Source organism: Chlorocebus sabaeus, chromosome X (genome assembly GCF_047675955.1).
Source record: "Chlorocebus sabaeus isolate Y175 chromosome X, mChlSab1.0.hap1, whole genome shotgun sequence".
NCBI classification, from domain to species: Eukaryota; Metazoa; Chordata; class Mammalia; order Primates; family Cercopithecidae; genus Chlorocebus; species Chlorocebus sabaeus.
The window spans coordinates 28,883,094-28,906,335 of NC_132933.1; the positions used below are offsets into that span (position 1 = coordinate 28,883,094).

The following is a 23,242-nucleotide window of genomic DNA, read 5'->3' on the forward strand; positions in this document are numbered from 1 at the left end:
AAACATTTAAAAAAATAAAAGGATCAGCCTCATGTAATGGAAGTATATGTGTACATTTAAACACTAAATTCTGCCTTTAGGGTTAAGCTTTTGGTCTTTCGAGCAAAAAAGTTTGCCTGTTTTTCTTCACATGTTTAGTTTTCTAGATTCATTCCTCAGAGCTTTGTCGTGATAAAAGTTCTACTCTTTGCAGTTATAGGTCCCTTGATCATGATAGATTTTAGCACTAGATACAAGTAACAAAGAAATTACTCATCATTTCTAGTCACTTTCTTAAATCAAAAATTACAACTTTATATTGACATAGAAAAACATGAACTAATAGTCATATGGAACCAAAAAAGAGCCCGCATCTCCAAGACAATCCTAAGTCAAAAGAACAAAGCTGGAGGCATCATGCTACCTGACTTCAAACTATACTACAAGGCTACAGTAACCAAAACAGCATGATACTGGTACCAAAACAGAGATATAGACCAATGGAACAGAACCGAGTCCTCAGAAATAATACCGCACATCTACAGCCATCTGATCTTTGACAAACCTGAGAGAAACAAGAAATGGGGAAAGCATTCCCTATTTAATAAATGGTGCTGGGAAAATTGGCTAGCCATAAGTAGAAAACTGAAACTGGATCCTTTCCTTACTCCTTATGTGAAAATTAATTCAAGATGGATTAGAGACTTAAATGTTAGACCTAATACCATAAAAACCCTAGAGGAAAACCTAGGTAGTACCATTCAGGACATAGGCATGGGCAAAGACTTCATGTCTAAAACACCAAAAGCAATGGCAACAAAAGCCAAAATTGACAAATGGGATCTCATTAAACTAAAGAGCTTCTGCACAGCAAAAGAAACTACCATCAGAGTGAACAGGCAACCTACAGAATGGGAGAATATTTTTGCAATCTACTCATCTGACAAAGGGCTAATATCCAGAACCTACAAAGAACTCAAACAAATTTACAAGAAAAAAACAAACAACCCCATCAAAAAGTGGGCAAAGGATATGAACAGACATTTCTCAAAAGAAGACATTCATACAGCCAACAGACACATGAAAAAATGCTCATCATCACTTGCCATCAGAGAAATGCAAATCAAAACCACAATGAGATACCATCTCACACCAGTTAGAACGGCGATCATTAAAAAGTCAGGAAACAACAGGTGCTAGAGAGGATGTGGAGAAATAGGAACACTTTTACACTGTTGGTGGGATTGTAAACTAGTTCAACCATTATGGAAAACAGTATGGCGATTCCTCAAGGATCTAGAACTAGATGTACCGTATGACCCAGCCATCCCATTACTGGGTGTATACCCAAAGGATTATAAATCATGCTGCTATAAAGACACATGCACACATATGTTTATTGTGGCACTATTCACAATAGCAAAGACTTGGAATCAACCCAAATGTCCATCAGTGACAGACTGGATTAAGAAAATGTGGCACATATACACCATGGAATACTATGCAGCCATAAAAAAGGATGAGTTTGTGTCCTTTGTAGGGACATGGATGCAGCTGGAAACCATCATTCTTAGCAAACTATCACAAAAACAGAAAACCAAACACCGCATGTTCTCACTCATAGGTGGGAACTGAACAATGAGATCACTCGGACTTGGGAAGGGGGACATCACACACCGGGGCCTATCATGGGGAGGGGGGAGGGGGGAGGGATTGCATTGGGAGTTATACCTGATGTAAATGACGAGTTGATGAGTGCAGCACACCAACATGGCACAAGTATACATATGTAACAAACCTGCACGTTGTGCACATGTACCCTAGAACTTAAAGTATAATAATAAATAAATAAATAAATAAATAAATAAATAGTAAATAAATAAAAAGAAAAACATGAACTAATAGAACATAGCATTCTATTTTCTTTGAAATTCAAGGACTTCCCCTTGTTTTTTTGTGTGCCTTACTTAGTTCTACAATGGAAACTTTTATTTTTGTTTTATTTTTATAGATTCGAGGATACATGTGCATGTTTGTTACTGGATATATTGTGCAGTGGTGAGGTTTGGTTTTCTAGTGTACCCATCACCTAAAGGGTGAACATTGTGCCCAATAGGTAATTTTCTAACCCTCACTCCCCGCCCATCTTTCCTTTTTAGGAGTCCCAAGGGTCTATCATTTCCATTTTTATGTCCATGAATAGCCGTTGTTTAACTCCCATTTATAAGTGAGAACATGTGGTATTTGGTTTTCTGTTACTGAGTTAGCTTACTTTGAATAATGGCCTACAGTTCTATCCATGTTGCTGCAAAAAACATGATTTACTTTTATGGCTCTGTGGTACTCTGTGGGGTATATATACCACATTTTCTTTATCCAATTATTCATTGATGGACACTTAGGTCAATTCCATGATTTTGCTCTTGTGTATTGTGCTGTGATAAACACATGAATGCAGATGTCTTTTTGATATAATGATTTATTTTTCTTTGGGTAGATATCCAGAAATGCATTGATGAATCAAATGGAAGTTCTATTAAAAATTGCCATACTGTTTTCCATAGAGGTTATGTTAATTTTTATTCCCATCAACAGTGTATAAGCATCGCCTTTTCTCCACATTTTCACCAACATCTGCTGTTTTTTGACTTTTTAATAATAGCCGTTCTGACTGGTATGAGATGGTATTTCATTGTGGTCTTAATTTGCATTTCTCTGATAATTAGTAATGTTGAGCATTTTTTCATGTTTGTTGACCACTTATATAGCACCTTTTGAGAAATGTCTGTTCATATTCTTTGCCCACTTTTTAACAGGAATTTTTGGATATTTTTTTCTTGTTGATTTGTTTAAGTTCCTTATAGATTCTGGATGTTAGTCCTTTCTTGGATGCGTTGTTTGCAAATATTTTCTCCCATTCTGTGTGTTGTCTGTTTACTCTGTTGATTATTTATTTTGCTATGCAGAAGCTTTTTAGCTTAACTAAGTCAAATTTGTCTATTTTTTGTTGTTGTTGCATTTGCTTTTGAGGTCTTGGTCATAACATTTCTTGCCTAGGCCAATGTCCTGAAGAGTTTTTTACTAGGTTGTCTTCTAGTATTTTTATAGTTTCTGGTGTTATATTTAAGTCTTTAATCCATCTTGAGTTAATTTTTGTATATAGTGAGAGATAGGAGTCCAGTTTCCTTCTGCCTATAGCTATCCAATTTACAGAAACTTTTTCTAAAGACATTCTATGTAAAAAATGGGCATAATATACCGCTTGATAAACAATGTCTGGTATCACCTTCTAACCTGATCTCTGGGAATTGGAATGGAAAGAGAAGGACTAGTCAACTCTCATAAGACCAGTTGTTGTTGTTGTTGTTGTTGTTGTTTAGCAGCATATTAAATTAAATACCAACCATGGCATCAGAGAATATGTCACCATCAACAAACTGGAAGTACTATGACCCATGTCCAGGAAACAGTATCATCCATCACTTACCAGATTAAATGGTTTCATAAAGGGTGATTTCTGCTATATTCCAAGAGAAAAATATAGCAGTCAGCCCTGATGGTGATGATAACGCAGTTAGAACTGAACTAGTGATAGGATTTCTGTTTCTTTTCTTTCTTTTTTTTTTTTTTTTTTTTTTTTTTTTGAGAAAGTCTCCTTCTGTCACCTAGGCTGGAATGCAGTAGCAAGATCTCGGCTCCTCAACGTCCAGAGTAGCTGGGACTACAGGCATACGCCACCACACCCAGCTAATTTTTGTATTTTTAGTAGAGACGGGGTTTCACCATATTGGCTAAGCTGGTCTTGAACTCCGGCCCTTGTGATCTGCCCGCCTCAGCCTCCCAAAGTGCTGGGATTACAAGCATGAGCCACCGTGCCCAGCCCTGTATCTTTTCTTTTCTTTTCTTTTCTTTCCTCTTTTTTTTTTTTATTGAAAGGGGAAGGTGAGTAAAGGGTAAAATGCAAAGAACAATGTATATCTTCTTCAAGGAGTTTTCAAACAGTGGTTATTTCCTCATTTTACTTTTAATTCATTTGCAGAGCTTAGTGATAGAGAGCTGAGGAAACAGCAGGGCAATATGGTTAAGTAGCAGTTCTGACAAGCAAACACACTCCTTTCCTCTATAAAGCCAAATAACAGGAAATCTGGGAGAGAGTGGGGAATGGGTTCAGGCAAATGGAGAGAGAAAATTATTCTTATTTGAAGTGTACATCTAGGCATGTTTGTACAAACTGCACCCACGGACCTTCTGTATCTATGCAAGGAAAGTATTAATTGGTCTCAGTTTCTTAAGACACAGAGAAGAACATAAGTTTTCATGTGAGAGTGAACAGAGTACCTTTTTAGTATATTTGAATATATATTTAGCATCACAATGATGATTTTTTAAAAGCCAGAAACGTTATTAGCTTGATCAACTAGAATTATTCAAATATATCCTTTAAAATGTTCATTTCTCATGTAGTCAATAAAGGTAACTGTGAGTATCCAGGAACTTATGCATGAACTGTGTAACAGAACCTGTCTGAACCTCGGCCTCCTCATCTGTAAAAATGAATATACAAATGCCTGCCTTCCTAATTAGGAAAATCAAGCTAACATAGTAGAAAGTGCCTCACATACTGTAAAGCACTACACAACGAAAAGGTAACATTACTATCCCTACTAAGTGGCCACTTGCCTTTGCATAAATATCTCCGGAATAGGTAATTGACTAAGTTATTTCACTCCACCTCAAACAACTACTAGAAGGTTCTTTTTGAACCAAAATCTATCCCTTCTTAACTCTGCCCATTTTTCTCAAATCTAATTTTAGGGTCCCACAGAATAAGTAAAATTCCCCTTACAACTGACAGCCCTTCACTGTTTCTGAGTCTTCTCTTCTTTGTGCTAAATGTTTCCCCAGTTCCTTCTACCTGTTCCTCACAGTAATTGGTTTCCAATCTCCCTTCCTGGTCTCTTCCTTTAGAACACACTAAAAGTGTGTTTGTCCAAACTGCTCTTGAAATGTAATGTTCAAGGCTGAATGCAGGTGTGGGTTCTTATTAGGCTCTCTGGTTACAAGAAGCCAAAGACATTCAGGTTGCCTCGAGTAATTGAGAACATCTTTTCAGTGTATGTGTTATCAGTCCCTGAGAACATGGGAAACTCTGGTCAATCCCCAAAGGAAAGGCAAAGCCTGTAGATCTCTAGCATTAATAAGACTCAGCAATTCTCTGCATTTTTGCTCCTCTCTCTTTCTTTGTCCAATAGCTTATTCTTTCCATCAGCTCAATATTTATTTTGTATACCACATAGTTTCTACTATCTCATAACAATGTCTGGTCTCCACTGCACCACATGACTCCAAGTGTACCTCCTCACACCTCTCACCTCATCCCTTCAGCTGCATGTCCCATTGCTGACTGCGTTATTATCTTGGTCACTGCAGGCTCAAAACCCTAAGAGGGAATTTGATTAACCCAGTTCATCCCTTTTATAGCAGACTCTGTTTCAGTTTTTTGGCAAGCCCTGCCAATTATTCTCACAGTCAACTGAGGCTATGGGGAGAGAAAAGTCCTGTGATTAAAATAAGCAACAACATGGCCATCTATGGCTGTCCCTTGAGGAAGGACTGGGAGCAGATTTGATGTTCCTTAGATGGGACTCTCAGCAGTCAGTCATTTTGACTGATTCACTGGGGATTTTATGCTATGACCAGCAATTAGCCACCTCTCTTGTTCTAATTATGTATTTTGGTTAATGCTGTCTACTCCAGTATCAGCTTTTTTGGTGGCCACATGACACTATCCATACACATTGAGAACACTCGAAACTAAACCCCAAAGCCTTTTTAACATGTTCTGAAGCTAAACCATGTTTCATTTATTCTATAAGTACATAGTTGATTCTTTTTCAATTTTGTGTTTGGTATTTAAGATACCAGTGGAAATATATCTGGAGCCTTGATTTGGCCTAATTTGATTTCATCTTGTCAGCATGTGGAGATGTTGCTGAGTTCAAATTCTACCATACAAGCTATTTGCTTTTGCTCTCAGAATTGTGTCATCTGTAGGCTTATTAGGTATGTTTCCCTCTTTTTTATGTAAGTTATCGATACAGATGTTACATGGGACCAGATTAGGGTCAGATCTCTGTGCATGCCACTGGTGACATTTATCTATTAGGCAACATTCTTTTACTAACAACCCACATTTCTCCATCTTGTTCATAGCCATATTATGAGAGATCTTGTCAAATGCTTTGCTGATATTCAGATATAGTATGCTTACATTCTTATTGATCTTCCAACCTAATAACCATATCGAGAATAGAAATGAAATGAGATTGTCTAAGATAACTTGTGCTTAGAGAATTTATACTGCCTTCTGTGGTTACTACTTTTTTCCTAAGCACTCACAAATTGTGCTTTTATTAACCTGTTCTAGAATTTTGTATTTAATCAACCTGTTTCTTGGTCTAGTCTAAGGAGTCCATATGCTTCCTGTTTATTTTGAAAACTAAAGCCAATGTTTGCTGTCTCCAGTCTCCTGTCACACTTCACCCACACTACAGTTGCTAAAACTTTAGCAACTGTGACAAGGTAATCCAATCTCCAAGACCTCTCACTACTCTGGGATAGAATTTTAATTCATTTATTATAGAACAGCCAAATGCCTTTTAATGACTGTTTTGCCTATTTTAGCTTCAATTTATGGTTACTGATATTGATTTTACCATTTCAATTCTATCATCATTCTTTTTCACAAAGAAAACTAGTACAGTAGTTGAGAAGGCCTCCCAGATATTGGTCATCCAATAACAATTTCATGGGTTTCGTGTCTCTCCTACCCTTGCTCTTCTTGGTTTAAATATATTTTTTAAAAAGCACTTTTCTGTCATCTTCAGCAGTTTTTTTCTCAAGCCTCAGGCTCATTTGGGGTATAATTCTTCTTAGCATTATTTTCATCGTGCCCTCTTAAACTTATTTATTTTTGGTTTTTATCCCTTTATTTTAGTACCTGTTCTTTAGAAATCCAAACTGAATGTGAATGGAGAACACCCAGTACAGACACTGGTTTCAACAGGTTAAAATAAATAAATAAAATAAAATAACTTCCCGACTCTCTTAATTCATCTTGATATTAGAGTATCCCAGGGCATGAAATTGTACCTACTTTACTTCAGCAAGCTCTTTTCCAAAAGTCTGGGATTTTGGCCTTATAAGGTACTTATGGACTCTAAGATAAAATACTTCACTTCCTCTAAAGGTTCCTATTACCTTCAACTCACCAGTTTCTCTTTTCCTAAGTCAGTCAGAGAGGCAAGTTTCCTGATTTTCTCTACCTTTTGGGAGGTGTAGTCATTAACACAAGAATTTGGGAACTTGCCATATATTTGCTTTTTGCAAATCGATACAACTAGCAGATGTTTATGGAGTTGAAATCATTCATGTTCACTACCCTTTCCTCCTATGACACTTTTGTGATCTGTGTGGAGAACCAGCATCTATTGTCTTCATCTGGCCAAGTGGCTTATTATAGACTCTCCGATCCACTACCTATTAATCATGTGACATTGGGCATATCAGTTATCATCACCATGTCTCAGTTTTCTCATCTGTAAAGTAAGGATAATAGTAAAACCTAGCTGATTGGCCATTGTGAGCATTAAATGAGTTCATAATTGCAATGTGCTTAGAGCAGCCATGAACATAATGAGCACTCCATAAATATTAGTAATAGTAATAGCAATAATCTCCACACAAGAGATTATTTTACTTTTTGTCCCTATTTCTATCTTTGTCTAATTAAAGGTATTTCTACCCTTTCATTCATGATTTCCTCAAAGTAAACACATACAACATCATTCTACTGCCTTTCTTAGCATGCTTTTAGATAGAATATACTTGGCCTGGCCCAGTGGCTCACGCCTGTAATCCCAACACTTTGGGAAGCTGAGGCGGGTGAATCACCTGAGGTCAGGAGTTCCAGACCAGCCTGGCCAACATGGTGAAACCCCATCTCTACTAAAAATACAAAAATTAGCCGGGTGTGGTGGCAGGTACCTGTAATCCCAGCTACTCAGGAGGCTGAGGCAGGAGAATTGCTTGAAATGGCGGGGAGGTAGTGGGGGGACGGTGCAGAGGTGGCAGTGAGCCAAGATTGTGCCACTGCACTCCAGCCTGGGCAACAGAGGGAGATTCCGTCTCTACATAAATAAGTAAATAAATAAATAAATAAATAGAATAGAATATACTCTTTCACCACCATGTTCCAAATCATCAGAACCATCCCCCCTCTCCCACATTTTGACGATACATACCTGTGAGGCTTTTTAAGACTGCCCTGTGATCAATCTTCAGAACACCTTGTGCCTTGCTGCCTACCTTCTGTTATTCAGAAAAACAGTGCCCTGTCTACCTAGTACATTGAGGATTCGGCCCTGCCCTGAGCCCTCCCCTACTCAAACGTCAGCCTTGCTATCTCCTTCTCCAAGCCTCCTTCTCGGAATTCCCAACGTCTAGATTATATTTTGGGGGCAGAGTGTTTTTTGCAATCTGGAAAGATGGGCACATTGCCAAAGATGGAGAGGCTGGGTGATGTGTGCAAGCATATGTACTCCAACATCCCTGGACTAAACTACTTATGTCATTGTGAACTTAGACACATTACATAACTTCCATAGACCTGAATTTCCCTGTTTGTTTTGTGTCAAAAATGGCAGACCCTACCTCATGGGGCTGTTTTCAGAACTGAATGAGATAATATACAAAAATGTCTACTCAGAGCCAGGCACATAGAAAGTGTGCAATAAATATTACATTTTCAATTCAGTATAATAGACTGGCACAGACCTGCTGGCAAGTAGACGAATTCAGAGTTACTACAATTCAGAGAGACACATTAGCTTTAATCTGCTGTAAAAACATCCAGTATTCACATATACTTCCCAGTCTATGGATTACTGAGTGTGTCCTGCACAGCGAGGCATTCAGCAAGCATTTACTAATTATTCCTGGTGCACTGCATCTTCTATGAGGAATGAAAATCCCTGTATTCCAGAAATTTATGGTTTAGTACTAGTAACAATAACGATAGCTAAATATACAGCATTACTATATGCCAAGCAGTATTCTAATCCCTTATGAATCAACTTCTTTAACTCGTATGCTAGTACCTATGTGATACGTACTATTTAGTATTGCCATCCTCAACTGAGAGATGAGGCAACTGAGGTACAGAGAGGTTAAGGAACTTTGTAAAATCCCGTAGGTAGGACATGGCAGATCCAGGTCAGGCTTTGAACCCAGGCTGTAGGTCTAGCATCTTCATATTCAACCACTATGCATTACTGACTTTCTGTAGTAGGGGAAGCAAAGGTAAATAAATAACAGTACCATCACAAGTGTTTTGTTATATTTAAGTAGTCCCAAGGTAAGAACCCTTGGATGGGGGTAGATCTAACCAAAGTAGGAATAGTAGAGATTAAGGAAGTGTTGAGGTAGGTAGAAGGGGGAAAAGTCGAAATTTCCCCGAGAAAATGGCCTAAAAATCATGTTGTTCTAGAATCATGAGGTGATGTTACATGAAAAATGGAGGAAAGGGCATTCTGGGAAGAACATATCACAATCAAAGTTGTGCATAGTCACCAGTTATCTAAGTGTTATTAGGCACTATTCTTTTTACTATTTCTCTCCCTTTTCCTTCATTTGCCATTTAAATACTCTTGACCAGGTTGGCTACTCTGTGAGCAAGCATGTTCTTTCTAGTACTAATGAGAGATAACCATTCTGGAATTGAAAACCTATCATTCCTCATTTTGACAATTGAGAAGAATATTATTTAGTGTCAGAATGATATGACTCTGTTCAATGTCACCTTTAGTATTTGTGAATAAATACCCTATAATCTATCTAGAACTTGTTATTTTCACTTATTTTCCACATTTGTACCTTATTAGATTTCTATCACCCTCAACTAATGCAACAGATTATCAGGAAGAGACATTTCCAAAATCGCAATAAATTTTTCAAAAGAAAAAAAAAAAAAAGAAAACCTATCATTCTCAAGCTATGAGCCAAAAATCTAAATTTCATACTAAAATTCCTGCTGTTAAACTTCCATATTATCCTTCCTTATCCAGAGGCCCATCCTCAGATATACTAGAGTTTGCAGATCCTTTTATTCTTTGATTTTTTTTTTTTTTTTTTTTTTTTTAAGAAAGTCTCTTTTTCTTCCCTGTGGCATGAGCCTCAATCCCAAAGCTATCATATGGCTTTGATGGCACAGTCCTGTGCCTGCTTGATAAAATGCTGTGAGACTGGTTAAGAGTTTGGATTGTAGAAAACAATGGAACTGGGTTCAAAGTCCCATTCTGCTCCTTATTAGCTGTATGAGCTTAGGCAAATTACTGAACCTTTCTGAATTTCAGTTTTTTGAACTTAAAAATGGGTTAATAGCACTCACTTTATAAGGTTGTTACAAGTATTATTTCATACCGCACATGAAATTTGCACCCTCATTTTAGTTTCCTTTCCTCTTTCTCTTCCCATGTCCATCCCCTGGCACTGGCTTTATTCCTTTCTAGCTTCTCACAATCATGATTTACTGCTTTCCTTCTTTTCTATAGAATGTTTTTTTCATTCTGTCCATGAAATTATGTGCAAGTAGATTGACCTATCTTTAACACTCAATTAATTGAAGAGGTGCTTATTTCTGTCAGTAATTCAAACACAGCCCCCTTGCTGCAAAGCACTGGAATAGTTCCCTTTGCTTCTCAGCCTCTTCATCCAGGTTCACTTTTAAGTGGAATTGCAGCCATTTTTGTTTACTATTGTTTACTCTCTTTGCTGTCCCCCAATTCAAATTCCTAACTCAGAGTCTACTTGATATTCTATTACTCATGATAATTTTCGGCCAAGTGTTGGTTCAAGATAACTAATTTTGCTTGGCCTGATCTTAGATGGTAATTATTTTTTCAGAATGATGATAATGGATAGTAATCATGATCTATTTACCAAAATGAATCTTACTCAAAGGTTTTGCTGTGATTATCAACACTAGAGAAAACCTGGAGTTGGGATTAACATGACCACTTCAGTTCACAAAGACAAATCAGAATTGTATGCAGGAATCATGCCGGGGCAGGAGAGTGCAAGTAACAACCATCTTCATTGATTTTTAGCATATTCTGACAGATGGCTGTAGCTTGGTATGAGGCTAACTGCCCTTGCTGGCTTTAGGCCAATGTGACAATTAAATGGAGTCTACAGGGTTATTTTTATAAAAGAAGAGCCAGGGCCATTGGCGAAGGAGATTTTGGCAAGGAATGGAAACAGAAATGAAATTTGTATGACCAATATGTGTTACTATACTTGCAGAGCTAGTGTCTATCTTGGGGAAAAAAATAATCATTTGGAGGAAATATTCATTAATGGTGATTGCAGTGATTTATTTATGGAAAAATATCCTTTAAATATTAACCAATAAATGTAAGTTCTCCAGCAGCAGTAATATGTCTTTATTATACAGCACTGCTAAAATCCACCTAACATTTATAAGTAGTTTTTTTCTAGGACATTTGCAATGGAAAAATAGAGACATAATTTTTTTCCTTCAATAATGACTGGAGAAAAAAAAATCTCAGAATGTACATATGCAGTGCTTAGATCCAACAGTATCTCATGCTTTAATCCTTTAACAGCACAGAGGTTAGCAAAAATCTATCTACAGCCACAGATTTAAAGATTCTTTTTAAGACAGGAAAAGACGCTGTAGAACTAATCTATGACCTATAAATCCTGTTTAACCAAGCTCAACCAAGCTTTTCAGCCTACACCACATGATGGATGTGGAATGTGTTAAATTTACATGAAAGAGAATGCTGTAGTCTTAAAATATATTTTATATGTTGAGAGTAAAAATATAAGTCTATTGTGCTTAGGCAGTGAAGAACAATACTTTGGAGATCAGTGTGATACAGTTTCTAGTTACTTTGGTGGCAGTATTATTTTTAAACATGCTTTTTGACTGACTATTCTCAGTTTCATTTCCAAATAAAACCATAGGCAAACATAATTTGTTTCATTTTATAAGGAAAGAAAGTTTCACCACAGGTGAGATGAAATCTGATTTTAATATGGAGAAGATTTACTTAGCAATGCAAATGTGAATCTAAATATGTTTTAGGGAATTTTTAAAAATGAGTTGATTGATGCAATATATGAGCATAGCAAACAAAAATTAAATTTTAGTGAAATCTCTGTACCCATCATTTTGCCCTCCCTCACCATATACTTATACACGTTCCTATACCAGACTATATTTAAAACAGAGATGTATGGTTTTGAACAAGAGAGAACACAAGTTCTTAACAACTTCATTTACTACGAAGTTACTTATCCAGTGAATCATAACAAATATTTCCATTACCATGTCAAGTTGATAGATACTTGTCTATTTTACTAAGAGTATGAAATATATTTAAAGCAACAGGAAATAAATTTCCTATCAATTATTCTTATTTTCTATCTGGGTGTTCATGTGTATTTGCACGTGTGTGTGTGTGTGTGTGTGTGTGTATCAAAAAGATGTTCTATTGAACATCTCCCTTTAGAAAAATCCAGCTGGTTCTATATTAATTCCATAACACAAAAATGTTTGTAGCTTTAAAAGCAAAATGTAAGATCTGGTTAAATCTTGAAGTCTTTGAAATGTGTCTGCAATAATTGTGAAAGTGTGGTACTGAACATTTTATTTAAAGAACAAGAAAGCTCAAAAAGAATTGTCCCCTTTGGTTAACAGATAAGCAAATAAATAGTAACATCTGCTTCTCCATTTTGTTAAAAAAAAAAATTGGTGTGATATCTGAGGGTATAAGACAGTATATAATGCAAACACTTTAAATGAAAAACAGTTCATTGTAAATAATATGATGAATTTATTTTAGTTTCGTCAAATTTTAACGAATAATTATTAAATGCCTACCTTAAACAAAACACTGTTCTAGTTGCTGGGGCTACAACAGAGAACAAAACAAATAAAAACCTTGCCTTTAATGAGCTTACAATCTAGTAGGGGGAGAGAGCATTTCCTCTAAAACATTGATCTTTTTTGAGGTTAATAATATTGCAAGACTTGGGGTCTGGCTAGATGGGGTATGGGAAAAGGAGGCGAGAAGTCAAAGATACCTCTTAGGAGTCTTCCTAGTCTGCCATCACCTCTGTTTTAGACTGGGTAATTTATAAACAACAGAAATTGATTGCTGTCAGTTCTAGAGGCTGGGAAGTCCAAGATTAAGGTGTCAGCAGATTTTGGTGTCTGGTAAGCACCTGTTCTTCATATACAGCACGTTATTGCTTTGTCCTTGTATGTCAGAAGGGGCCAACAGGCTCCCTGAAGCCTCTTTTATAAGAACACTAATTCTACTCATGAAGACAGAACCCTCATGGCCTAATCACCCCACCAAAAGCCCTACTTTTTAACGTCAACATATTGGGGATTAGATTTCAACATATGATTTCTTTTCTGAGACAGGATCTTGCTCTGCCACCCAAGATGGAGTGCAGTGGCACAATCATGACCCACTGCATCCTCAACCTCCCGGGCTCAAGGGATCCTCCCACCTCAGCCTCCGGAGTAGCTGGGACCACAGGTGCATGCCACCATGCTCAGCTAACGTTTGTATTTTCTGTAGATATGAGGTTTTGCCATGTTTCTCAGGCTGGTCTGGAACTCCTGTACTCAAGCAATCTGCTTGTCTTGGCCTCCCAGCATGCTGAAATTATAGGCATGAGCCACCGCACATGGCCAAAATATGAATTTTGGAGGGACACAGACATTCAGACTATAGCAACCTCCCCACTTCAACTTTCATATAGAAACTCCTTATCTATGATCTCATAACACTCTGTCGATATGTTTATCACAATGCCTTATTTCATTGTATATTTGCCCTCAAAAACTTCTATTTACTTGCCTTTGTTCCTCACTGAAACTTAAGTAAAGGACTATGCCTTTTCTTATGTTGATCCCTCAGTGCTTGGCTCATATCATTCAACAAAATGCATGGACAGAGTAAGTGAACAGAGAACTATAGATGGAGTAGATTTTTGAAATCAGGAACAGAAGTTAATGGAAGCAGACAGTGCATATTATTTTGGAAATATTGGAACACCTACGTGACCCATCTAGTTTGAAATGTTCAATATAAAAAAAAAACGTTGAAAATATGGATCTGAGTCCAAGGAAAGGAATAAATAGAGAAAAAATTATTCTCCTACTACTTGCTGAATGCTTACTATGTGCCAAGTATTTTGCCAAGTAACTGTCACATTTATTTTAACTTAGGGTTCTTAAAACTAAGGCTTAAAAATGTTGAATGTGCCACAGGGTCATCAGTTACGTGTAATGGAGTCAGTTACAACCCAGATATGGCCAGGCATGGTGGCTCACGCCTATAATCCCAGCACTTTGGGAGGCTGATGTGGGCGGATCACAAGGTCAAGAGATGGAGACCATCCTGGCCAATATGGTGAAACCCCGTCTCTTCTAAAAATATAAAAAGTAGCTGGGTGTGGTGGCACACACCTGTATTCCCAGCTACTTGGGAGGCTGAGACTGGAGAATCACTGGAACCCGGGAGGCAGAGGTTGCAGTGAGCTGAGATCATGCCGCTGCACTCCAGCCTGATGAAAGAGTGAGACTCTGTCAAAAAAAAAAAAAAAAAAAAAAAGACAAAACACCAGATATGTCTGCTTCCAGAGCTCATGATGGACGTAGATAATTAAGAGTTTCGTAGGTAAATGTAATAATAGTAAGTTTTGAAAAACCTAGATGGAGTTTTATGCAAGAGTAAAAGAAAACCATATACCAAACCATTGCAACACTTATGTATTAGGAATTCATAGAGGAGAAGAGGCCAACATAGGTGATTGAGGAGTAATCATGGAAGACCACAAACAAGAGGAAATTTCCAGGAGGTGGTGATCATGATTTTCAAATATCACAGAGGAATCAAATAAACTGTGGATGAGAAGAGACCATTTTCTTTACAGTAGTGAGGTTGAAGCCACATACCGCATTGGGTTTGAAGAATTGGTAAGAGCTAAGAAAATGGAAACAAAAAGGTAAAGTAGGGTTTTGAAATGGGACAGTAGATTGAGAGCAGACTGAATCAGGGCAAAACTTTCATATGAATTGGAAGGCAAAATGCAAGGGAAACTACTTTAGTGAGAAGGTATACACTACACATCAGGATAGTGCTGTGAGTGACAAGAAGAAACTGACAGACCCAGTCAGAGATCAAGTTGCCTTAATGATAAAGTATACAGAAATATGTAGGGATAATAACATAATTTGGAAGAAAACAACATGATCCCATACAACAGTACAGGCTTCCCAGGTTGCCAAGTCCCAGCAAAGACATAGAGCTGGGGATTTATTAACCCTCACCTTTGGGATGAGGATTAAAATAAAATAAAAAGTTTGCCTTTGGTATTCTCACAGTAGAGGTGATGTTATATCCTCTCACTCTTATCTAAAGTTGGTTCTCAAATATACATCATATTTCTGAGGGCAAGCACCTATCACTGGCCAAGACATAATTATAACTCGTACTTTTTATCTCTATCTGGCATACAAAAAACACTAGGCAGTCCGTTGTTACTGAAGAAGATGCTTAATAGTGACATATGTATGCACAGAGCTTGCATTGACGGCATAGATGCTAACATGACTATTTCCAATTCAAACTATCAAAATATCAAGTACAACATATTAGCTTCGTAAGTAAATTGAATTTCTTCTGGCATAAAATAGTCACAATCTGATATTTTTCTCACCTTTCAACTAAAATAATTGTTTTTATCTATGACAGTCTAATCTTTCAAATTTTGTCATTTACCATAGTGAATAGTATCATTAACTTAGGTAATTTTATGGTAATGTGGGTAGCTGTGTTTTAGTAGATACACTTGTAGCTAAATACTTTTTCTTGTCTGTCAAAATCAAAAGGCTCAGCCATTTGATAATGTACTGTATATGTATGCATGTATGTGTGTGTGCGCACATATAGGCATGTGTGAACATATAAGTATGCATGCATAATTTGCTATTATCCAAAGTATTTTCACTAGTTATCTCATTTCAAACTGTAAACCCTGGAATGTAGACATAATAGAAACTATGCCCAGTTTAATGGTAAAGTAACTGAGTCTTGGGAAATTTTAATAACACATTCATGTGGAGCAAGAGAGTGTTATTGAAATTTCTTGGAGCAAGAGTTGCTGCTGGAATGTAAGTCCTATGCAAACAATCCAATGCTGTTTGCACTATAACAATTTATCTCTGGTATATGAAGAACTCCAAGTCATCTCTTTTTGTCTTTCAGTGAATATTTATGATTCGGTTAAGTTTCCCTGCCTGGAGATATAATCTAGTTTTTATTCTATTTATATTAAAACCTTAAATGCCCAGGAAACTGGGGCATTCTGGTTAATTGGATTTGGTGGTTAGCTTAAGGTTAAATAGAACTTTTTACAAATTGCCATTCTTAAATATGAGTCTACTTTCCATTTTAACCCAAATGATCATAATTTAATCTTTTATAATTGAAAATCTTATAGTACATCAGGGTTGCAATTTAAACATGAGTTGTTATTGTAAAGTGTTCTAGGTATAAAGGATGTTGTAGAGTGAACAAAACATCTAGTGGTCCCAGGATATCTGTTGCAAATTTTTAATGGCCCATGTGAGTTTTTGAAAAAGCACTAGATTTACAGTTAGAAATCTTGAGGCCAAGTCCAATTCCACTATTAAATAACTGTGTAACCTTGATATCTCTTTCTTCTTCTCAACCTCATTTTCCTCAATAGTCAGATGAGGAAATGAAGCTAAATGATATTTGAGGTCCTTTCTGGCTTTACAGTCTCTGTCATTCTGTGACTTGCTTCTTGTCTCTTGCTCCTCTACTGAAAGAATCCTACTAATTGAGCTTTCCAGTTAGTTGGATTCTGATTAGTTGCATGTTTACTAATTCCAGGTGAGGTCCCCAAACAAATGAGATAGATTTAAGTTGAACAATCATGATTCTTTCTGAATTTCCTATAGGCAAGAAGAAGTGAAGAAGACAGGACACTTCCCTTTCTGTCAAGGAGTAGTGATGATGGTAGGCAACTATAGTTAAGGAGGCAATGTTAGGCCAGTGCAAGACTAGTCTATGAAGTCATTTTTCCTGTTATGTAATAGGTACTTGATACAATTTTGTTAAATTAATGCATTTTTAAGACAAAACCCTTTGTGAACCCAAAATATCTGAGACACATCTCAGTCAACTAAGGAAGTCTATTTTGCCAAGGTTAAGGATGCACTGGTGACACAGCCTTAGGAGGACCTGACAACATGTGCCCAAGGTGGTTGGGGTACAGCTTGCTTTTACACATTTTAGAGAGACTTAATACATCAGTCAATACATGTATGATTTACATCATTGGTTTGATCTGGAGGGGTGGGACAACTCAAGGTGGGGAGCTTCCAGGTCATAGGTAGATTTTAAAATTTTCTGTCTCGCAATTAGTTGAAAGAATTATTAGTAGAAAACTATGTCTGGGTTGCAATAAGGGGTGTGGAGACTTAAGTTTTATCATGCAGATGACACCTGCTTTAGAGAAAATAGACTGTATTTTTTTTAACAGACTTAAGGTCTGTGTTGATGTTAACACTGGAGGGATATAGCGAGGCATGTTAGACTCCATCTTCCATCATGGCCTGAATTAGATTTTCAGGTTAACTCTGGAATGCCCTTGGCCAAGTGGAGGGGTCCATTTGGATGATTGGGGACCTTGGAATTGTCTTTTCGGTTTGCACCTTTATAGTGACAAGATTCAAGATGCAACACCTTGTATAGAAGTCTACTCTGCCTTGGATCATACTATGAGGCTGCAGTACAATTTCAGTATCTTCCTTCATGTTGTCATTCTCATCTATGACATAAATACAACTTCATATTATGTTTCCTATTGAAAGATAAAAATATAATCTGGTTTAGGTTTAAGTTCCAACTAGCCATTTCTATACTGCACCCTGTGAATCCATGATGATATTTGTTTTCTAAGGATAGACAATGATGCATAGAGAAAATAAGTCCAGGTTTAATATTATATTTGCCAAGTACAAAGACATATTTAGAGGTCAGCGGAGTGCATGAAATTCCTATATTCTCGACGTTGACCTTACCTTGTTTATCTCTCTGTGCTGTCCCTGAATAATTAAAGTGAACCAATGTGTTTCTTCTTTGCACTCTCAAATCCACACAGCAGGGAACCAGGGAGAGAACATTTTAGTGGAAGGCAGGCCTGCTTTCCACAAATTCTCCTGTGCTCAAGTGGAAGTGTAGTTACTAAGCTTTAGAGCACAACACAAAGCTGAATTTGACTGTTTCTTAAGTGGCCTAACCTAAGAGGAGTTAATGTTGTTTCAATCGCTATGATTATTATATATTCTGCATATTTTAATCAGTTCGGGTTTTGGATTTATGCCTCATGACAGGTTCATGAGAGATACAGTTTAAAAAGCAATTTTTTTTATTGTTACAAAGATTTCCTTGTTTGGTCAGCAAGGGTAAATGTTTGAGGTAATTATCAGTGAGTTGTATATGCTCTCTGGCCCTAGGATTCAGGGTATTTGTTTGGATAATAGACCAATCGAAGTGCAACTAGAGCGTCAAGGAGGAACAGCTGTGAGCTTGGGGAGGACGATAAGATCAGGAGTGCCTGGCATGAAAATCTTCCTCTGGGAGTTATTACAGAGTGACAGATTTTCTCCTGTAGAGATGTAGAATACTTCAAAATTTCACGTTCCAATTGGATGAAGAGTTTTAGACAAATGATTCTCAACTTCACCACTATTGATATTTTGGGCTGAATAATTTCTTGTTACATATGTCTTGAGGAGGTGGACTGTCAGGATGTTTAGCAGCGTATCTGACCCCTACCCACTAGATGCTAGCAGCACCCTTCCCCAAGTTGTGATAACCAAAAATGTCTCCTGACATTGCCAAATATTCCCCATGGACCAGTTGGTCCCCTGTTGAGGAACACTCTTTTTGTAGCCAGTTTGAGAAACATTCTTTTCCATTGATGTTTCCCAACTTAGTCCTGGTACTGGAAAGACAAAATCTATTGTTGCTGGCTCACTTTTTACTCAAACCACTCTTCAAAGTCTTAATTCCTTTTTTCCCTTCCCATCTTTCACTCCTCCTATTCCTTTCTTTCAAGGCCTTTGTTAGAGGTTTAGGCAATTCTCCAGTTTATAGTTTGGGATAGAAACCATTAAACTACATCCATTTAAATGTAAGCCTCTCCACATTGCTTTACTTTTAATACAATGGCAACTCATCATATAATTTTATCCCCCAATTAACTTGTCATATCCTGCATTTCTATGTGAGAGTCTTAAGCAAGAGAAATACATTTTTGACACATTGAATATATACCCAGTTTGTACTATACTTAATTGACTTGTTTTCTGGTATTGCATAAAGATGGAAAAATAGTGTGTCATTGCTGGCTATTTATTTAGATCAAAACTAAACAACCTATAGCAAAGGAGGGCAGAATGACCCCTGAAGCAACTAACAAATGATCCTCTAACCTTGCAAAGATAGCCATATCTATCTGTAAGATTTCCTTTCTTACTCTATTCCTTTCTCTTCTCTTATACTCTTCATTCTCCCTATGTTCACTTTTTATCCTCTGTTTCCTGCCTTATTTTAGACCTGCACTATTTGGGAGCATTTCTTAGCTCTTCTGATATTGTTCTTTGCAAAAAGCTTACAAGGACGCAGAAGTCTGAAAGAAAATGGCCCATCTGGAGATGCACATAACATAGGATGACGAGAAGTATAGGACGCATTGGAGACAATAGCAGTAGTGAGGCTGACAGGCCTGCAGAGGCCAGGTCATGACGGACCTTATAAAAGTAGTACACCTTCATTTCAAAAATAGAAAGGACATGGATAATCACCAAAAATAATAACTACAACTTCCATCATTCAAAGATACTTACTATTAAGATTTCCTTTTGTTTTCTTCTAGATCAGATGTCTGTGAAATGGGGATTTGGGGTTGTATTTTGCTTTTGGTTTTGTGTGGGAGGGTACAGCACATAATTGTGGTTGTACTATATACATGAAATCTGTTTCTTGCTCAACATGGAGAATTATCTAGTTACTGGGAGCAGAAAACCTGTAAAACTAAATTAAATTTTTTAAAGGTTTTTTTTAAGGTGCAGAGTAATCTCACAGTGAAAGAAAAGCACAGTGAGTATAGCTAGGCCTAATGAAAGATGAAACTCTCTCCATCATTCTATTTCTTTCTGCAACCAGATGATGTCTCATCTCTGCTTCTCTCTAGAGATATGCTCCATTCTCAAGCTTCACTCTAGATGGGATTTCTTTCTCTGTTCCCCTATGATATTGTAACCTAGCTCTGGCTCAACATGACCTTGCATCTTGGCTTCCCCGGTTGTGTGTCTGTGTCTAGATTTCTGAGCGAGAAAGAGAGAATACAATTGCCTCTAAGTTTGGTTATCCAATTCTGGTCCAATTAACTATGACTGCAGGCAGTGGGGAGTGGGCATAGGGGGATCATGGATGCCCCTTCTAGGTCTCTGTGCTGAGAGACAATGATCTATGTATCTAATATGCTTATGTGGTTACCAATTCTTTGGATTTTCTGACTGCATAATATTCCATGGAATGAATGTGTTACCAGTGGAAGAGATCTGAGTTACCCTGACCAGCAGCATATCCATATGGGTCCGTAGCAACTTCAGTCCCTGCCTCCTCAGAATAAATAATTCAACTGAAGGGCATAAAGTAGAAAAAGAGACTGAGGCAAGTTTCAGAGCAGGAGTGGAAGTTTATTTTAAAAATCTTCAGAACGGGAAAGAAAGGAAAATTGGCTTGGAGGAGACTCAAGGGGGCACCTGAAGGTCCAAGGGAGAAAAGAGAGCAAAAAAAGGTGCATTTAACTTTGATCCTAGGGCTTTATAGGCTCGTCTGTTTCCCATGATTCTACCCTTATGGTGGGCTTCCCGCATACTTAGTGTGTTCCTTACCATTTGGAATTGAGCACACACAGTGTGTTTAGGGAGTTATACACATGCCCATCTGAGACTTTCTTCCCTTTTCCAGTGGCGTGTACCTAGATCATACTTCGCTATTTTTGTCTCTTAATGTGCATATCCAGGAAGTTGCTTCTCCTTGGGGCCTACATTCAATTAACATTTTGATGTTAACAGGTGTGGACTATCAGGATGTGACCTCTCCCTGGCACCGGCTGCCAATTTGTCACTTTTTGAAAGGCAATGCAATAATTGCTGAACCATCAACTGACATTTCTAGTGGGTGATAGGGAGAGCCATCTCCTGCCCCACTCATGCCTATCTACCTGTAACAATTGTACTAGGCTCCTTCCATATTTGGGTCTGCTTTTTTCTAGCCAGTGGATGAGGAAGGAGATTGGGGATCGTGGGTGGGTAGTTTTAGGGGTCAAGCCTTGAAGTGTCAAACATCACTTTTGCTCACACTTTACATTTCATTAGCCAGAACTCAGTCACATGACCACACCTAACAGAAATGGTGGTTGGGAAATGTAATCAATTTGTGTGCCCAGGAAGAGAAGAGAACATGGATGTTGGTGAGAAGCGGTCTGTACCTCTGGCTATCTATTTTATTTTGAGGCTATTTCAAAGGGCAGTCATGTGTTTTGCCAGCTTGTTCTTTAGAAAAGAAAAATGTTATGCTGGATAGGTTAAGGGACTGATTTCAGTGGCATTTCTTATGTTATTTTATGACATTATAAAATATTCTTACCTTTAACGTACATGTATGAATGAGTCTTCCAAAGAAATAAAAGTGGATAAAAGCCAAATGTTGATCAAGATCCTTCAAAAGTTGCATTAGCATGATGATCTAGATTTTCAACCCGAAGTGTTTAGTGAGAAACTCTTAGGCTCTGTCCTTCTTGTACTCCTTTGTAATTAATTTAAAACTTTTTTAATATAAGATGTCCTTATTGATGTACATTATAACTCAATAAAAATAAATGATACAGAAAAGTATACCATGTTGACTGGCTCCTAAAATAAACCAGAAAAATACATGTCTATAGAAAATGAAGATGAACGGGAGTCTGAGGCAGGAGAATCGCTTGAACCTGGGAGGTGGAGGTTGCGGTAAGCCAAGATCGTGCCATTGCACTCCAGCCTGGGCAACAAGAGTGAAACTCCGTCAAAGAAAGAAAGAAAGAAAAGAGAGAGAGAGAGGGAGGGAGGGAGGGAGGGAGGGAGGAAGGAAGGAAGGAAGGAAGGAAGGAAGGAAGGAAGGAAGGAAGGGAGGGAGGGAGGGAGGGAGGGAGGGAGGGAGGGGATGAAAAAAAGAGGTAATAAAAGTGTATAATACTCTGCCCACTACTCCCTCCTGTATAAAGAAAAAAATAACAATAATAATCCAAGTAACCGGTGAAGATCAATTTTATAAAATCATCAGTTTCTCTGTTGAGTAAAATTGAGAACTGACTTTCAGCAAAGGTAAATGTAATTGAGTTTCTTTACAAAATGAAGGTTGTTTTTTTTTTTTAAGTCCCAGGAAATTTAGAGTCTGATTTACTTTTAAATGTATAGTCACAAATATTTCCTGGGTCACCTGTTTGTTCCCATTTTGATTAGTCTCTGTTAGGGAATGAAATACTGAAAACTATAGGGTGGCATTCCATTATCCCTCCATAGGAAAAATGTATAAAATTATAAGAGGATTGATAACCTCACCTACCAATAGCTTTCCACATTATTTTGTAGTTTGAAAGGATTATAGCTTCCACACCATTATCTCAAAACCTAAATTAGTATTAAATATAGAATGAAAATATAGTAAGCTTACTTATCTTAGTAAATAATTTTTATACATTGACCTGAGCCTTTTAATACAGGAACATTTGCATTAATAGAAAATATTAATTTGATATTTACCCTTCAACTGATATAGAGATTTTTAATATCAAATTTTAAATTAAAGTTGGGTTAACAGAACATGGATCTAACTTGGAGAAGGAGAATGAAAGGGTGACTTGAAAGGGCATTATTATGAAGAGAAGCATTAATTATTTATTTTAATTAGTTTTGAGGTCAACTAAAGCAACTTGGTCAAACATTGTAAAATACATAGTATATTATTTCTATACCATTTATGTATCTATGCCCTTACTCCTAGTTTCAATTTATCTC

At 37.3% G+C, this 23,242-nt stretch overlaps 1 protein-coding gene across 1 annotated transcript in view; it reads left to right on the forward strand.

The window, feature by feature from the left end:
* TENM1 (teneurin transmembrane protein 1) overlaps window positions 1-23,242 on the forward strand; it is a 497,338-nt gene that overhangs the window by 128,071 nt on the left and 346,025 nt on the right. The gene's annotated exons all lie outside the window — the stretch shown is intronic.